Genomic DNA, 18522 nt, shown 5'->3' with positions numbered 1-18522 from the left:
TTGCCGTCAATTCCAGGCTGTGTCATTCAGCCACTATATGCTCTCCACATGCTGCCGCCACCTCCAGGCTATGTCATTCAGCCACAATATGGTCTCCTAATGCTACAGCCACCTCCACGCTGTGTCATTTAGCCACTATATGGTCTCCTCATGCTTCCGCCATCTCCAGGCTGTGTCATTCAGCCACTATATGTTCTCCTTATGCTGCCGCAAACTCCAGGCTGTGTCATTCAGCCACTATATGATGCCACCAACTCCAGGCTGTGTCATTCAGCCACTATATGTTCTCTTCATGCTGCCACCACCTCCACGCTGTATCTTTCAGCCACTATATGGTCTCCTCATGCTGCCGCCACCTGCACGCTGTGTCATTCAGCCCCTTTATGGTCTCCTCATACTGATGCCACCTTCAGGCTGTCATTGTGCCGCTCTGCAACAGTGATTCTAATAGTGATGCCTCTGATCTGCATGTCATACTGAATAACAGTATTATTTCACTAACTTAGCACACACCCTATGCGTGTTACAGCAAGGCAAAGTTTTCTATACCCCTATTGAGTCTCTCTGTAGGCCAGAAATAGTCATTTTTAATAGCGATTCGCCACAACTAAATTCAGATTGAACCAAAGTTTTTTGGAAAATTCGCTCATCTCTAATCTTCTGTATTTTGAGGCCCTATGATCTTGTCAGGCTGTTGCCACCTCCAGGCTGGATCTTTCTGACACTATATGATCTCCTCTTGCTGCTGCCACCTCCAAGCTGTGTAATTGTGCCACCATATGGTCTTCTTATGCTGTTGGCACCTTAAATTAAACTTTTACAATTTTAATCTATCTAAAATCTTCAATTTACATTTTCAAAAACATCTTTAATCTTTTCTATTGTGAGGCCCTGTGGTCTCGTTGGGCTGCTGTCACCTCTAGGCTCTGTCATTGTGCCGCCATGTGACTCCTTGTTATATTGGGTTTTGTGGTCATACAGTATTAGTTTAAAGTAAATTCTTCGAATACCCGGGACAATAAACTTGTGAATCTAATCAAAATCTTAAATTTAAATTAAAAAAATGCAATGTAATTTATTCAAGATTGAGGCCCTGTGGTCATTGACGTCATATATTACCTGTAGAATTACCACAAGAATCCAATCAAACAGGTTGGAGCAATAACAATGAACCATAACTGATTAAATGAAACATTCGCAGGCAGGGGCTGGAACAGGTGTTAGCTCACCTGGGGGAGGTGTACCACCAGCTCGATTTTAAGATACAAGTACAAGCTTTTTCACTGCAGCCACTTCTAGCTTTATGCGCCCACTTATCAAATGGCACAGAATCTGAATGTGCTCCTCTCCAAGTTGCTGGGGGATCATTACCCCCCTTTTGAAGTAGACACTCAGCCATGAGCATGGGGGTGCGCTGAAAGGCAGGGCCTGGGACAGGCAGTAGCTGGCCTTGCAGCGGACCGCCTGCTCGATTTTAAGATGCAGGTATGAGCTTTTTCACTGCAGAAACTTCTACTGCAGCAATTTTTACACTATTGGAGCTGGAATTACCGTGGCTGCTGGCACCAGACTCTAATGGGTCCTCAATAGAGATGAACAGATCAAATTGGACGAATCAAATTTGTCACTTCTCCCTAGTCGTCGTAATATGTTAACTCTGGAATTACCGCAAGAATCCAATGAAACAGGTTGGAGCGATAACAATGTCGGGGGGGGGGGGTTGCGGGGGCGCTGAGAGTCAGGGGCTGGAACAGGTGGTAGCTCGCCAGCTCGATGCTCACCAGAATGGGTACTCAAAAAAATTAAAATAAAATCAAATTTAATTTAATAAAAATTACTTAAAAAATTGAATACATTTGGACACCAATTTTTTCTGAAAATTTGGTGAATCGGCCAAATTGAATTTTTCAATAGTAAGGACATAAATTAGACAATAATACACACTGGGGAGTGAGGGCCCTGCTCGCGAAAGTTTACAGTTTATGATGGATGAGATTGAGAACAAAGGTAGCAAGTGCTTTGTATATTTAATTGTGCAGCCATGTTTTATAATTAAAATGAATTATATAAAGTAGGGTGAACCAATCACCAGCCAATCTCTAGTGTTTAAAGTACATAAAGAGCTGAGTTAGACTGCTGAATGATAGTAGGGGAGACGAACTATGGATAGTTATAGGCCAATTTGAAGAGTTGTGTCTTTTGGGCATGCTTAAAACTGTGGATGTTGGGTATAAGTCTGCAGGGCTGGTGCAAGGGTTTTTGCCACCCTAGGCAAAGCTAATTTTGACGCCCCTTGACCCTACCCATTGGCTCCACCGTTTGACATGCCCCTCCTTACTACTGGAGCAATACACTGTATCAAACCTCCTCCTCATGTAAGCATCTAACTACTGGGGTGACACACTGTAACAAACCTCCTTCTCATGTAATCACCTACTACTGGGGTGACACATTGTAACAAACCCCTCCTCACGTGATGGTGGTTCTGGCTGGACAGGTGCTTCGGATGAGCATTGGGTGCTTCAGATGCTGGCTGGTTACCAACTTTTTTGCAGCGCGCAGAGAAGCGCCCCCATCAAGAGTGCACTCTAGGTAGCTGCCTATTTTGCCTAAAGGCAGAACCGGCCCTGTAAGTCTGAGGGTTCGGGTATCCCATTCCACTATTCAGGGTATCGGACTATTTTCAATGGCCCACCATATAGATGGTCAGCCAGTCCCAGCAAGTTTATCAAACATGTATTTAATGCGTATAGGCAGCTAAAGATGTTTACACCACAGTCACCACAATGTATTCCCAGATGCCTACAACTGTATGCCTACACAACTACATTGTTATTGACTAAATAAAAGAATGTTTTTTTCTTCTCTCTATTTTTTTTCATATAGTTGTATTGAAAAGTATAGTTGACTGTCATTTTCAGTAAAGACATAGATATAACAATGTAAACTGAAATACATTGTTCTATTGAAGTATTTGGGCACCTTTGATGTATACATCAGAGCATGTTCTCGATGTACATGCAGAATGATTACAAAGGTGTTATAAGCCTAATCCAATGGATTGCTGTAGTTGCATATATTGTCACATATAGTTACAATTTCTGCAAAATTTTACATATGATATGCAAAATTCTGAAAATCTAATATGTGGTGCTAGTTCCAATATTAATGCAGGTGATGGATAATTTAGGATGTAATGTAGAGGAGAGCAATGCATGAGTGCTGATGTGCATATCCTTGCAGTTTTATCTCTTTAATATGTAAGTTAAGAGCATAGGCTCCTGTATAAATGCCATTGTACATGTTTGATGGCGAGCAAAGAACATACAAAGGGTTACCTGTCAGTGACATGCATTGTGGATGTGCTTTGTGGCACTCAGCATCGTGTTGCCTGGCAACGTCAGCATCTCTAGTGTGTTTTCTTTGAAGCCATAGAGGCTTAGCCAAAACACCCACAGTCATCAGTCACATATACAAGGTTGACCATAAAGCTGGGTTTAGCCTTTACTTGGCCAGGCAATGTGCCAAGCAAAAATACATTTCCCTATGGAATGAAAAATCCTCATGCAATGAGTTTAGCAAAGCCTTTGTCTGCCATGCAAATATAATAGTATTGTAAAATAAAAATGTTAAAATCACAGTAGGAAAACGACGATGAAGTTTAAATAAAATGTTTCTTCAGTTTATATTATCAGCCTTCACAAATACCATCCAAGGTTAATAAAACAATTCAGAGACTCCATATGCAAACTGACCTCATATTGGGCAAACATTTCATACTGACCTAACTGAGGGCTTTATGGTGTCAAATAATAATTCTTTAATTCAGGATATCTAAGGACTTAAAGGCTACGTTCACACGTTCATAGTTTTTGCTGAAGAACTGCCGCAGATTTGCTGTTGCTGATTTTGCTGCCCATTGACTTTAATGGGTAGCAAAAGCTGCTACAGAAAAATATGCAGCAGAAAATATGCACATGTGAACGTACCCAAAAGCTGCAAAAGTAGGATGAGCATTTGAACTGTATTAAATTGTGCCACTAAATATACAAGTGGATAGGGGTGAAGACAGAAAAACATGGTCAACAGCGTGATCTACCGGTCAAGTAGAGGAGTTATAATATAAAGGACATCTTTATTTGCCAAACACAATGCGTTTCAAGGCAACAGTGCCTTTTCGTCAGATGCATAGGCTCGATTACAAAGCACTGTTGCTTTGAAACACATTGTGCTTGGCAAATGAAGATGTCCTTTATATTATAACTCTTCGGCTTGACTGGTGCATCGCGCCATTGACCCAGTTTTTCTGTCTTCACCCCTATCCACTGCAATTAATTCGGCAAGGACGGATCCATGCCGACACCGGGAAGGCTGCACCACGCACTTATCCTCATGTGCATATTGTGGTTGTGTCTCATACACAACCCCATCAGGTGAGCAGACCCCTGTAATAGGGGGGCCCTACTTGTAAATCTATTCTTGCCTACTGTACTGCCCTATGAGAAGTTCTGCCTCTTTTTCTCCATAGATTCTAAATATACAAGTCATTTGTAAGGATGACATAAATAATTTCATATGATTTCATCTTTTTGTTTACTTTTTGGCAATAATCTAAACTATACATGAAATTCCAAAACTACAGAAGTGTCCACACATAGGACCCTACTTCATGGATCAATTATTGACAGCACAGAGTAATATTTGCCTTGTGTAGTAGGGGCAGCAATCATCATGAGCAACTGCTTGATCATTGGCTGATCATAGAGTATTGATAAGTGTAAAAATCATCTTTTGTGGGCCTCACATCACCCTGTTTAATAGGGCATGTTCAGCCAATAAATTAGAGAATAAAGGGCCATACCAATAATGCGATGATTGTTTGAGCGGCCTTTCCATTCTGATATCAAGCCATCTTATACTGTAGACTCAGTAACCACGTGCCGAGATAGGAGATCACAAATTGTATTCGGTAGGAATCGAACTGTGTAATATAGTCCTTACTTTATCTGTAGACTAAGGACAATTTTTTACATGCCAATGTGTAACGGCGGGGCTAAAAATTAAAGAAATGTGTACTCACCTGCCTTGATTCTTATTTCTGGTGTCGTTGTGGAGCTCAAAACTTCTTCTCGGCTGCAAAGCCAATCACTGACTGCAGCAATATTCCTTCTCAACCAAGGGTTGGCTGAATGGGCTTATCCTTGTATTGAAAATGAGCGGGATCCTACACATCAGAATGCGTTATATCAGAGAATCAGGGCAGATGACTATGTTTCTTTATTTTTTTTTAGCCCTGCCTTAACACAGTTGCATAAAAAAATGGTCCTCAGGCAACATCTTTAACCCCTTACCGACACAGGACGTAAATGTACGTCCTGGTGCAGTGGTACGTAACACGCCAGGACGTACATTTATGTCCTATACATGGCCGCGAGCATCAGAGAGGTGCTTGAGAATTACGCGGCAGGTCCCGGCTGCTGATAGCAGACAGGGACCGGCCGGTATTGGCCAACATCCGCAATCGAGCGGATGTCCGCTACTAACCCCTCAGATGCCTTGATTAATACAGATCACGGCATACGCAGTGCTGTGGTCACTAAAATGGATGATCGGATAGCCCGCAGCGCTGCTTCGGAGATCCGATCATCCAGAATGGTAGATGGAGGTCCCCTCACCTGCCTCCTCTGCCTTCCACGGGTCTTCTGCTGGTCTGAGATCGAGAAGACCAGAGCAAAAGATGACCGATAACACTGATCAGTTCTATGCCCTATGCATAGCAATGAACAGTATTAGAAATTGAATGATTGCTATAAATAGTCCCCTATGGGGACTATTAAAGTGTAAAGGTAAAAGTAAAAAAAGTTTAAAAAAAATAAAAATTTGAAAAATCCCCTCCCCAATAAAAATATAAATTATTCAATTTTCCCCGTTTCACCCCCAAAATGTAAAAAAACCTATTTTATTAGCATATTTGGTATTGATGCATGCATAAATATTTGAAATATTAAAATATAATGTTATTGATTCCGTATGGTGAACGGCGTCAACGTAAAAAAAAAAAGTCCAAAATTGCTGCTTTTTTTGTAACATTTTATTTCCAAAAAAATTGATAAAAAATTTATTGAAAGTGTTATATATGCAAATAGGGTATAAATAAAAACTACAGATCATGGCACAAAAAATGAGCCCTCATAACGCCGCTTATATGGAAAAATGAAAAAGTTACAGGTCTTCAAAATAGAAAGATTTTAAACGTACTAATTTAGTTAAAAAGTTTTCTATTTTTTTTTAAGTGCAACAGTGATAGAAAAGTATGTATGTAATCATGGGTATCATTTTTATCATATTGGGCCAAAGAATAAAGAACACATGTCAATTTTACTGTAAATTGTACGGCGTGAAAACAAAACCTTCCAACATTTGCAAAATTGCGTTTATTTTAATTTCCCCACATAAATAGTATTTTTTTGGTTGCGTCATACATTTTATGGCAAAGTGAGTGATGTTATTACAATGGACAACTGGTTGCGCAATAAACAAGCCCTCATACTAGTCTGTGGATGAAAATATAAAAGTTATGATTTTTTGAAGGCGAGGAGGAAAAAACAGTCCTGAAGGCCAAAATTGGCAGAGTCCTAAGGGGGCTAAAGGGGTGCTCTGGTGGAAAACATTTTTTTTTTTCAAATCAACTGGTTGCAGAAAGTTTTTGGCAATTACTTCTATTAAAAAATGTAAATCCTTCCACTACTTATCAGCTGCTGTATGATCTACAGGAAGTTGTATAGTTCTTTTCAGTCTGACCACAGTAGTCTCTGCTGACACTTCTGTTCATGTCAGGAACTGTCCTGAACAGGAGAGGTTTGCAATAGGGATTTGCTCCTACTGGTGTAAACAGAGAGCACTGTGGTCAGACTGAAAAGAACAACTTAACAATGAACAATGCCTTTTTTTCCCTCCTCAATAAAATCATTAGCATTAGCTGTAGGGGGAGTGTTTTTGCAATAATTTTTTTTTTATTTTGTGTTGTGTTAGTTACTCAGTCTTAGTAGTGGAAGCTGTCTCATAGACAATCCATTACTAAACCGGGGTTTAGCGTTGGCCCCCAAAACAGTTATCACTAACTCCCAAGTATTACTTGGGAAGAGATGGTATCAACAGGTCAGGAGCATCAAAAATAGCACTCTTGGGCCAAGTCAGTAACAGCCTCGGATTATTTTCGGTGACATGGGCCAAAACAATGGTACTCGCCCTCCCTGGTAATGTCTGACTGCTGCTTCTTGGTTTGTATCTGGCTGTTAATGAAAATAGGGGGAACCTCACACGTTTATGTTTATTTATTTATTTTTGGAAAGTTCCCCCTATTTTCATTATCAGCCAGATACCAATTGTTGTTAGCAGTCTGACATTTCTAGGGTGTATGAAGACCATTGTTTTTGGCACTTACAATTTTTGATGCTCCAGGTCCATTTATACCAGCTCTTCCCAGTGTCCCTGTAGCGGTGGGTACCTGGGTAATACTTGGGGGTTAGGATAGGTGTTTTTGGGGCTAGTACTAAGACCCGGTTGAGGAACAGACTCTGTCTATGTGACGGCTTCCACAACTAAATAATTTAAATAGAAACACAAAACACAATAAAAATATTTTTATTATAAAAAACATTCCCTCACAGCCAGCACACCTTAAAGGAGTTATCCACCATAAGGTGATTTTAGTACGTACCTGGTAGACAGTAATGGACATGCTTAGGAAGGATCTGCGCTTGTCTTGGGGCTAAATGTCTATGTTGTGAGATTACCATAACACTGGGGCTAGCTTTTTGTGAACTTGTATTTCCTGTTTGACTTTTCTTTTTTCGACTACTAATCCCATAATTCCATTTTCCTCCCTCCCACGCATCAGCCACCCCACTCATTGAAACATAAATGAGCTGCCGATCTGTGGTTTTCAATCAGGATGCCTACAGCTGTTGCATTAGTTGCAGATTGATCCCTCCACCCATTGAAGCAGACAGGCTCCCTGTCATCAGCTGACTTGTGAGTCAGGTCTCGGCCGCATTGCAAGCTGAGAAAAATCTGAGACAACAGTCATTTTGTATGCTGATAAATAGTGGGGTGAAAATCACACAAGAATTGTGAGAAAACTGTCACACACAGGTACAGACACTATATTATGAACTACACTAACTTTACAGCCCCTGTAACATAGTCAAATAAAAAAAATCCTGGAATACCCCTTTAAATAGTCCTCCACATTCACGTATCTGAAACAAGAAAAAAAAAAAAAAAAAAAAAACACAAAAATGGGTTATTCCATTTTTAGCTCTCTTCCAGGGGGAAAGCACCAATAAAGTGTATGAATGGTCTTTTCACATTTAAAACATGCCTTTTATTTTTTAAGGCATACTAAAGCGCAGGCAGTGAACAGAGTCTGACTTACCATCCTTGCTCCTGTGAGTCATCTTAATGTCTAGTCCTGTCTCTAGTGACTTCATCACTAGAATTGGGGCTACAAAGGAAGAAGCCATTTTATAGCGCTCATACCTACTGAGCGCTCATGTGACCAGCGCTTATGAATATTTAAATCTGAATATTTAAATCAGCAAGTCAGCGCTGGAAGAGGGGAACTTTCGAGGGATTGGGGCTCCGGACTGCAGGTAGGTATTGCAGTCCAAGACCCCGCATCGGTCTTCTGTTCACCCTCACTATAACCCCGTGTTTTCATTTAACCCCTTTTATTTTTGCATTTTTGTTTTTTCTCCTCACCTTCTATAAATCATAACTCTTTTATATTTTTTCCACAGACCCATATGAGGACTTGTTTTTTGCGTGACCAATTTTACTCTGTAATGACATAATGACACCTCTCATTTTACCATAAAATGTACACCACAACCAAAAAAATATTATTTATGTGGGGATAGTGAAAAGAAAAATGCAATTAAGCAAAATTTGAAAGGTTTCTGTTTTCACGCTGTACACTTTACCGTAAAAATTACATGTTTTCTCCATTCTGTGGGTCAATAGGATTAAAATGATACCCATGTTATATGCTTTTCTATAATTGTATCGCTTAAAAAAAAATCAAACTATTTTAACAAAATTAGTATGTTTAACCCCTTCAGGACCAAGCCCATTTTGGCCTTAAGGACCAGAGCGTTTTTTGCACATCTGACCACTGTCACTTTAAACATTAATAACTCTGGAATGCTTTTAGTTATCATTCTGATTCTGAGATTGTTTTTTCGTGACATATTCTACTTTAACATGGTGGTAAATTTTTGTGGTAACTTGCATCCTTTCCTTGTGAAAAATCCTAAAATTTGATGAAAAATTTGAAAATTTTGCATTTTTCTAACTTTGAAGCTCTCTGTTTGTAAGGAAAATGTATATTACAAATAAAAAAAATTTTTATTCACATATACAATATGTCTACTTTATGTCTGCATCATAAAATTGACGAGTTTTTACTTTTGGAAGACACCAGAGGGCTTCAAAGTTCAGCAGCAATTTTCCAATTTTTCACAAAATTTTCAAACTCACTATTTTTCAGGGACCAGTTCAGGTTTGAAGTGGATTTGAAGGGTCTTCTTATTAGAAATACCCCACAAAAGACCCCATTATAAAAACTGCACCCCCCAAAGTATTCAAAATGACATTCAGTCATCATTTTAACCCTTTAGGTGTTTCACAGGAATAGAAGCAAAGTGAAGGAGAAAATTCACAATCTTCATTTTTTACACTCGCATGTTCTTGTAGACCCAATTTTTTAATTTTTACAAGGGGTAAAAGGAGAAAATGTATACTTATATTTGTAGCCCAATTTCTCTCGAGTAAGCACATACCTCATATGTCTATGTAAAGTGTTCGGCGGGCGCAGTAGAGGGCTCAGAAGGGAAAGAGCGATAAGGGGATTTTGGAGAGTACGTTTTTCTGAAATGGTTTTTGGGGGCATGTTGCATTTAGGAAGCCCTTATGGTGCCAGAACAGCAAAAAACCCTCACATGGCATACCATTTTGGAAACTAGACCCCTTGAGGTACATAACAAGGAATAAAGTGAGCCTTAATACCCCACAGGTGTTTCACGACTTTTGCATATGTAAAAAAAAATTTTTTTTTTTTCACTAAAATGTGTGTTTCCCCCCAAATTTCACATTTTTCCAAGGGTCAATAGCAGGAAATACCCCCCAATATTTGTAACCCCTTCTCTTCTGAGTATGGAGGTACTCCATAAGTTGACCTGAAGTGCACTATGGGTGAACTACAATGCCCAGAAGAGAAGGAGTCATATTTGGCTTTTTGAGAGCAAATTTTGCTCGGGGGGCATGTCGCATTTAGGAAGCCCCTATGGTGCCAGAACAGCAAAAAATACCCACATGGCATACCATTTTGGAAACTAGACCCCTTGAGGAATGTAATAAGGAATAAAGTGAGCCTTATTACCCCACAGGTGTTTCATGACTTTTGCATATGTAAAAAAAAAAAAAAAAATTCCACTAAAATGTGTGTTTCTCCCCTAATTTCACCTTTTTGCAAGGGTTAATAGCAGAAAATACCCCCCAAAATTTGTAACCCCATCTCTTCTGAGTATAGAGGTACCCCATAAGTTGACCTGAAGTGCACTATGGGCGAACTACAATGCTCAGAAGAGAAGGAGTCATATTTGGCTTTTTGAGAGCAAATTTTGCTCGGGGGGCATGTCGCATTTAGGAAGACCCTAAGGTGCCAGAACAGCAAAAAAAAACCCACATGGCATACCATTTTGGAAACTAGACCCCTTGAGGAACGTAACAAGGGGTACAGTGAGCATTTGCCCCCCACTGGTGTCTGACAGATCTTTGGAACAGTGGGCTGTACAAGTTTTCATTTTCATGGACCACTGTTCCAAAGATCCGTCAGACACCTGTGGGGGGTAAATTCACACTGCACCCCTCATTACATTCCGTGAGGGGTGTCGTTTCCGAAATGGGGTCACATGTGGGGTTTTGTTTTTTTTGCGTTTGTCAAAACCGCTGTAACAATCAGCCACCCCTGTGCAAATCACCTCAAATGTACATGGTGCGCTCTCCCTTCTGGGCCTTGTTGTGCGCCCCCAGAGCACTTTGCGCTCACATATGGGGTATCTCTGTAGTCGGGAGAAATTACGTTACAAATTTTGGGGGGGCTTTTTTCCCTTTTACCTCTTGTGAAAATGTAAAGTATAGGGCAACATCAGCATGTTAGTGTAAAAAATAAAAAATGTTTACACTAACATTCTGGTGTAGACCCCAACATTTCCTTTTCATGAAGGGTTAAAGAAGAAAAAGCCCCCCAAACCTTGTAACGCAATTTCTCCCGAGTACGGCGTTACCCCATATGTCGCCCTAAACTGTTGCCTTGAAATACGACAGGGCTCCAAAGTGAGAGCGCCATGTGCATTTGAGGCCTAAATTAGAGATTTGCATAGGGGTGGACATAGGGGTATTCTACGCCAGTGATTCCCAAACAGGGTGCCTCCAGCTGTTGCAAAACTCCCAGCATGCCTGGACAGTCAACGGCTGTCCGACAATACTGGGAGTTGTTGTTTCTCAACAGCTGGAGGCTCTGCTTTGGAAACAGTGGTGTACCGGACGTTCTTATTGGGGGAAGGGGGCTGTGTAGGGGTATGTGTATATGTAGTGTTTTTAACTTTTTATTTTATTTTGTGTTAGTGTAGTGTAGTGTTTTTAGGGTACAGTCACATGGGCGGGGGATTACAGCGAGTTTCCCAGCGCAAAATTTGCTGCATCTCAAGATGCGAGAAACCCACTGTAAAAGCCTCGCCCATGTGAATGTACCCTGTACATTCACAGGGGGGGGTGCATCAGCTGTTGCAAAACCACAACTCCCAGCATGCATGGTCTTTTAGTGCATGCTGGGAGTTATAGTTTTGCAACAGCTGGAGGCACACAGGTTAGGAAACACTGAGTTAGAAACAATGTTTCCCAACCAGTGTGTCTCCAGCTGTTGCAAAACTACAACTCCCAGCATGCCCAGACAGCTGAAGGGCATGCTGGGAGTTGTAGTTCGGCAACATCTGAAGGGCCAGATGTTGCTGAACTAAAACTCCCAGCATGCCTGGACAGTCAGTGCATGCTGGGAGTTGTAGTTTTGCAACAGCTGGAAGAGCACAGATTGGAGACCATTATACAATGGTCTCCAAACTGAGGCCCTCCAGATGTTGCAAAACTACAACTCCCAGCATGCCCAGACAGCCAAAGGCTGTCTAGGCATGCTGGGAGTTGTAGTTTTCAGACTCCTAGAAGCAGCAGTGAAGATCTTCACTGCTGCCTCTGAGGACCACATACTTACCCGTCGCTGCTCGTCCACGTGGCCGGTCCCGCGCTGCTCCTCGGTCCCGCCGCTGGATCAGGTAAGTCCGCCGGTCCCCTCCTGTTCCCCCCCGTGTGCCGCAGGTCCCCACGAGCCCCTGCAGCCTTCGTCCCCCGTTCTGCCCGACTTCCAGGGGCGGGCAGTGCGGGGGATCTGAACTTTCACCCCAGATCACTGTGATTGGTCCACAGGGACCAATCACAGTGATCGCTGACCAGGACCATCAATTGATGGTCCTGGGGGTGAAGCAGAAGTTGTCCCCTGCTGGAAACAGCGGGACTTCTGCCAGTTAACCCGTGCGATGCTGCACATCGCCGGGTTAACTGAATGTCATTTATAAACGCCGGGATGCGCGAACGCACTGCACAACCCGGCGTTTATATATGACATTCTGCGGGAAGGGGTTAAAATTGCCCTATTTTGACCACCTATAACTTTCAAATTTTTCAGTATATGTGATGGTGTGAGGGCAAATTTTTTGCACCGTGAATTTTATTGGGGGAGGGGATTTTTCACATTTTATAACTTTTTTTTGACATATATATATATATATATATATATATATATATATAAATATATATATTACACTTTTTATGTCCCCATAGGGGACTATTTACTGCAATACTGTTCAGTATTATGCATAAGGCATAGCACTGATCAGTGTTATCGACAATCTTCTGCTCTGGTCTGCTCGATCTCACCAGGGAGGGGAGGGGACCTCCTTCCTCCATTATAGATGATAGGATCCCCGCAGCAGCAGATGCCGTGATCTGCCGCAGATGCCATGATCTGTATTGAACACGGCATCTGAGGGGTTAATTGCAGACATCAGCGCGATCACTGATGTCCTCCATTACTGGTGGGGACCTGCAGTGCATGATGCGAGCACCGGTACGGTGCTCGCGGTCATGTACATGATGTAAATGTACGTCATGGTGCGTTAAGTCCCACTGCACCATGACGTACATCTACATCCGATGCCTTTAAGGGGTTAAACAGGTACTTTTTTTTTTTTTTTTTTTAGAGCCGAGGAACGTGCTCTCGAATAACCCAAAGTGCAAGAAAAAGTGCAAACGTGTTACACTAAAAAAACGTGCACAAAGGATGCATCGCAAGCCCTTCTCCGATAGGAGAGAGGCCCTCCAACAAACCTTACCCTTCGCCTCTGGACCAAAAGGTACCTGCGAGGTTCCAGGTTCAATGTCCCTTTTCGCCGAAGCTACTAGGGGATCACTAATGCTCCCGGCATCCCCCTTGGCGTTAGCCAAGGTATCTGCCTGCAGAGCCGATAACGGTAGGTACCCTGCCAAAGCAGGAGTACCCGGGGTGTTTAAAGGGAGGTGTGGAACCTAATGGCCACACACACATCCCCTAGACCGCCAGGAGGGACACCCAGAAGGGCTACCGCATCCTGACAAATCCTGTTAACACACAGCACGCAAAAAGTGACACAGTGAGACAAAAAGAAATAAATAAGTGAATGTGTGCAGATATACTGCCCGGACATCCGTCCGGATCTATAAAAATTTCTCTGATCCTAGCCAGAAGGCCGGGAATCAAGAGGTGAGTGCCACAAGGTGAAGAGATTATGGTGCCCGTGCTTCAACTCAGTGAGCCAGTATACCCAGTGAGTTTCGGCACCTCGGGGTCACCACTCCCTGAGACACAAAAGTACCTCGGCTCTAGACCCTCTCAGCCTCATGGCGAGACCCGGAGGGAACAGGTCACATCGGGGCAGCCGTCGAGCTGATTCCTCAGAACCAGCCCCGGAAAGCCCCGGTACACCTGCACCCTCCATGCAGCACCCATCCCCACCAGTCCCATACTGGCGTAGCTTGCCACCGGCATGAAAACTGATAAGAACAGATACTACACTTGATCTTAGCCAAAAGGCCGAGAAGGGGTTAAACAGGTACTCCGCTGAAAACATCTTATCCCCTATCGCCGCTGGGGATCCCCGCGATCTCTGGGCCGGAAGCAGCGGCGTCCGGAACACAGAAGCTTGCAACTTCTGCATTCGTGACATCACACCATGCCCCCTTCATTCATGTCTATGGGAGGGGGCTTGATGGCTAGTAGTGATTAGCGGCATTGCCCATATTCGAATTTGTGATATTTCGTGAATATATAGACGAATGTTCGTCTTATATTCATGAATTTCGAATATTTTTAATATTTACATATTCGCATTTTTGCATATGTGAATATTCGCATATTTGTTTCTTCGAGAAAGAAAAAGTGAGGGGGTGGGCAATTTTACTATTGGTTGCTAGGGATGTTGTTGATAATCTCTGACAAGTGTATTTGCATCATTCTAATTGGCCCACAAGTGAAAAGAAGGAATATGCGAATATTCACATATGCGAATAAAAGTGAATATTCGTAATTTCAAATATATAGCGAATATATTCGCAATAAAAATTAGAAATGCGAATATTCACGCCCAATACTAATGGCTAGTGCATAGCCGTCACCTCCTCCCATAGACGTGAATGGAGGGGACATGGCGGCTAGCAATCGGGCATGGAGCAGAGTTCGCTTAATGCACCCAATGACAGGGATGCCACAGCGGAGATTGCGAGAGTCCGCAGCGTCTGGAGCCCTGCGATCTAACATCTTGTCTCCTATCCTTTAGTAATGGGATAAGATGTTTTCAACTGAGTACCCCTTTAAGTAAATGGACTCGGAGAGCTTCAAATGTAAAATTATTAAAATAAGGATTTTCTGCTTCTTTTTTTTTCTTTCTAATACTACTTGATTACTTGTTTAAGAAATGTGAATGTAGGAGGGGTCTAATGTAGAGGTAATTTTAAATATAATAATATATTAACCTCTTAAGGACACAGTCCATTTTGTCCTTGATGACACAGGCAATTTTCATTTTTGTGTTTTAGTTTTTTCCTCTTTGCCATTTAAGAAGCATAATTTTTCATCCACAGACCCATATGGCTTGTTTTTTTGCATGACCAATTGGACTTTGTAATGACACCTTTCCTTTTACCATAAAATGTATGATAAAACAAAAAATATATTATTGGTGGGGAAATTGAAAAAGCAAAAAAAAAAAATGCAATTGACTTCAAGGAGTAACAACATAATCTGCGGATTTTCCATATTTGTTTCATGTGCACGTACCCTTATATAAAAATATACATGAAGAAGGCTAACAAAATACAGATTCAGAATTGCCCGGAATAAATAATAATTGCTAGAAATATATTTGTATCTAATCCTTCGGAGGAAATTGAGGGCGCATGTAGGGATGCACAACAGAGATACAAAACTCTAAATGAGGAGGCTATTCAGAATTTTTTTTATAAAATCCAAACAAATCTATTTCATTGCCAGTAAATCAGAATCCTCCAAAGTTTATTCCCGCAATTAAAAATAATAAGGGATAAATTGTCCAGAATTTAGAACATATTGTTCAAGAGTTTGTGAAATTTTATAAACATCTATATCAAACATGAATGGTAGTAATTTTCATCTCTCTGAGGAATTGTAGTATAAAACATTGGGTGGTGGCACTCACTATTTTTTTATTATATGGTGTAGATGGAATAATAGGCTGAATGATCAACATTAAAGAGTTTTTTAAACTGACAGATGTTCTAACTTAGGTCTTTTCCCCTCTTTTTCTCTCTATTTGGTTGGGTGGTGAGAGTAGAGTAAGGAATGAGGCAATACAAAGTGAAAAAAGGTGACAGATAATATATTGCTATATTTTTTTTGACTTGATATTAGTTTATGTCCACACTAGAGATGAGTGAACTTTTCAAAAATTCGATTCGGCCGATTCGCCAAATTTTCGATTTTTTTTTTATTTGAATTTATTTGTGGCGAATCTATATTAAAAACGGCTATTTCTGGCCTACAGAGAGCCTCAATAGGGGTATAGAACACTTTGCTGTGTTCTATCACGCATATGGAGTGTGCTGGGGTAGTGAAATAATTCTGTTATTCATAATAACATGCAGATTACCGGCATCACTTTTAGAATCACTCCCGTAGAGCGGCACAATGAAAGAGCCTGGAGGTGGCATTAGTAGGAGGAGACCATATTGTGGCTGAATGACACAGCGTGGAGGTTTTGGCAGCATGAGGAGACCATATAGTGGCTGGATGACACAGCTTGGATGAGGCTGAAGCATGAGGAGACCATATAGTGGCTGAATGACACAGTGTCAGGGTCCGGACTAGCGGCTGGTGAAGACACTGGAGGTGGATCCTCTGTACCAGAGAGGTGATGACGCGGGCCGTACTGGGGAATCGGTTCTAAGCAGTGACTGGTGTTCACCAGAGTCCGCCGCAAAGCAGGATGGACTTGCTGCGGCAGTAACTATCAGGTCGTGTTCCCCAGTAGCGACTCGACCTCTCTGGCAGCTGAGACTGGCACGGTACACAAGGACTAGACAGAGGCGAGGTAAGATGTAGCAGAAGGTCAGGGCAGGCAGCGAGGTTCGTAGTCAGGGGCAACAGCAGAAGGTCAAGGTACACAGGCTTGGGACACACTATAACGCTTTCTCAGGGCACAAGGCAACAAGATCCGGAAAGGAGAGGAAGGGGAAATGGGTTTTTATAGGTTAGGGAGTGATAGGAAGTGATTGGGCCAGGCACTTTAAATTTAAGCAAGTCAGCGCGCGCGCGCCCTAGGGAGCGGGGCCGCGCACGCCGGGAGGAAGCAGACGGGGGCGAGAGGTGAGTGAGACGGGGCGCAATCCGAGGGCGGACACGAGCCGTGCCTCGGTTCGCGTCCCCTCCGGGGACCAGAGAGCAGCGCTCGCGGTCAGCAATGCTGACCGGAGCACTGCAGACAGAGGCATGCCGTGAGCCCTCCGGGGAGGCAGCGGGACCCGGAGCGCTCGGCGTGACACACAGCTTGGATGAGGCTGAAGCATGAGGAGACCATATAGTGGCTGAATGACACAGTTTAGAGGTGTTGGCAGCATGAGGAGACCATATAGTGAATGGCACAGCCAGGAGTTAGCAGCAGCATGAGTAGACACTAGGCTTTCGCAATCCCTAAGATTAAAAGATGAATTAAGAACTTTAAACCGAAGATTTTGGATAGCTAGTGCTACCTACCATAACAAAATGTGTATTCCCAGGCCCAGCAGCAGTATCAGTAAACCATATATTGCCTGAATGACACAGCCTGGAGTTGGCTGAAGTACGAGTACGCATCAGGGCTTCACAAACCCCCCCAAAAAACACGCACATTTTTGAAATTTAAAATGAAGATTTTGGATAGCTAGTGCTACCTACCATAGCAAAATTCTTATTCCCAGACCCAGGCCCAGCAGCAGCATCAGTGAACCATATATTGCCTGAATGACACAGCCTGGAGTTGGTTGAAGCATGAGGATACCATTGAAATGTATGATTTTTGTATTTAAATTTAAGATTTTTAAATTTAAATTAACAATTTTGAAATTGAACTTTTAACTCCCAAGTTTTAGTGTCCCGGACCCAGGCGTGTGGGTACAAAGGGCCAAATTTAACCCCTTAACCCCTTAAGGACTCAGGGTTTTTCATTTTTTGCACTTTCGTTTTTTCCTCCTTACCTTTTAAAAATCATAACCCTTTCAATTTTCCACCTAAAAATCCATATTATGGCTTATTTTTTGCGTCGCCAATTCTACTTTGCAGTGACATTAGTCATTTTACCCAAAAATCCACGGCGAAACGGGAAAAAAAATCATTGTGCGACAAAATCGAAGAAAAAACGCCATTTTATAACTTTTGGGGGCTTCCGTTTCTACGCAGTGCATATTTCGGTAAAAATTACACCTTATCATTATTCTGTAGGTCCATATGGTTAAAATGATACCCTATTTATATAGGTTTGATTTTGTCACACTTCTGGAAAAAATCATAACTACATGCAGGAAAATTAATACGTTTAAAAAGGTCATCTTCTGACCCCTATAACTTTTTTATTTTTCCATGTACAGGGCGGTATGAGGACTAATTTTTTGCGCCGTGATCTGAAGTTTTTATCGGTATGATTTTTGTTTTGATCGGACTTTTTGATCACTTTTTATTCATTTTTTAATGGTATAAAAAGTGACCAAAAATGCGAATTTTTTTGCGCGTACGCCATTGACCGTGCGGTTTAATTAATGATATATGTTTATAGTTATTTTTTTTACACTGTTTATAGGAAAAGGGGG

At 41.9% G+C, this 18522-nt stretch overlaps 1 pseudogene; it reads right to left on the bottom strand.

Moving 5' to 3' along the window:
- Positions 1-14161: 14161 nt before the first annotated feature.
- On the bottom strand, positions 14162-14254 carry LOC130343784 (U2 spliceosomal RNA; annotated as a pseudogene).
- Positions 14255-18522: the final 4268 nt, after the last annotated feature.

This window comes from Hyla sarda, chromosome 1 (genome assembly GCF_029499605.1).
Source record: "Hyla sarda isolate aHylSar1 chromosome 1, aHylSar1.hap1, whole genome shotgun sequence".
Lineage (NCBI taxonomy): Eukaryota > Metazoa > Chordata > Amphibia > Anura > Hylidae > Hyla > Hyla sarda.
The sequence above is the reverse complement of the archived record's forward strand: the minus strand, read 5'-3'. Positions and strand labels throughout refer to the sequence as shown.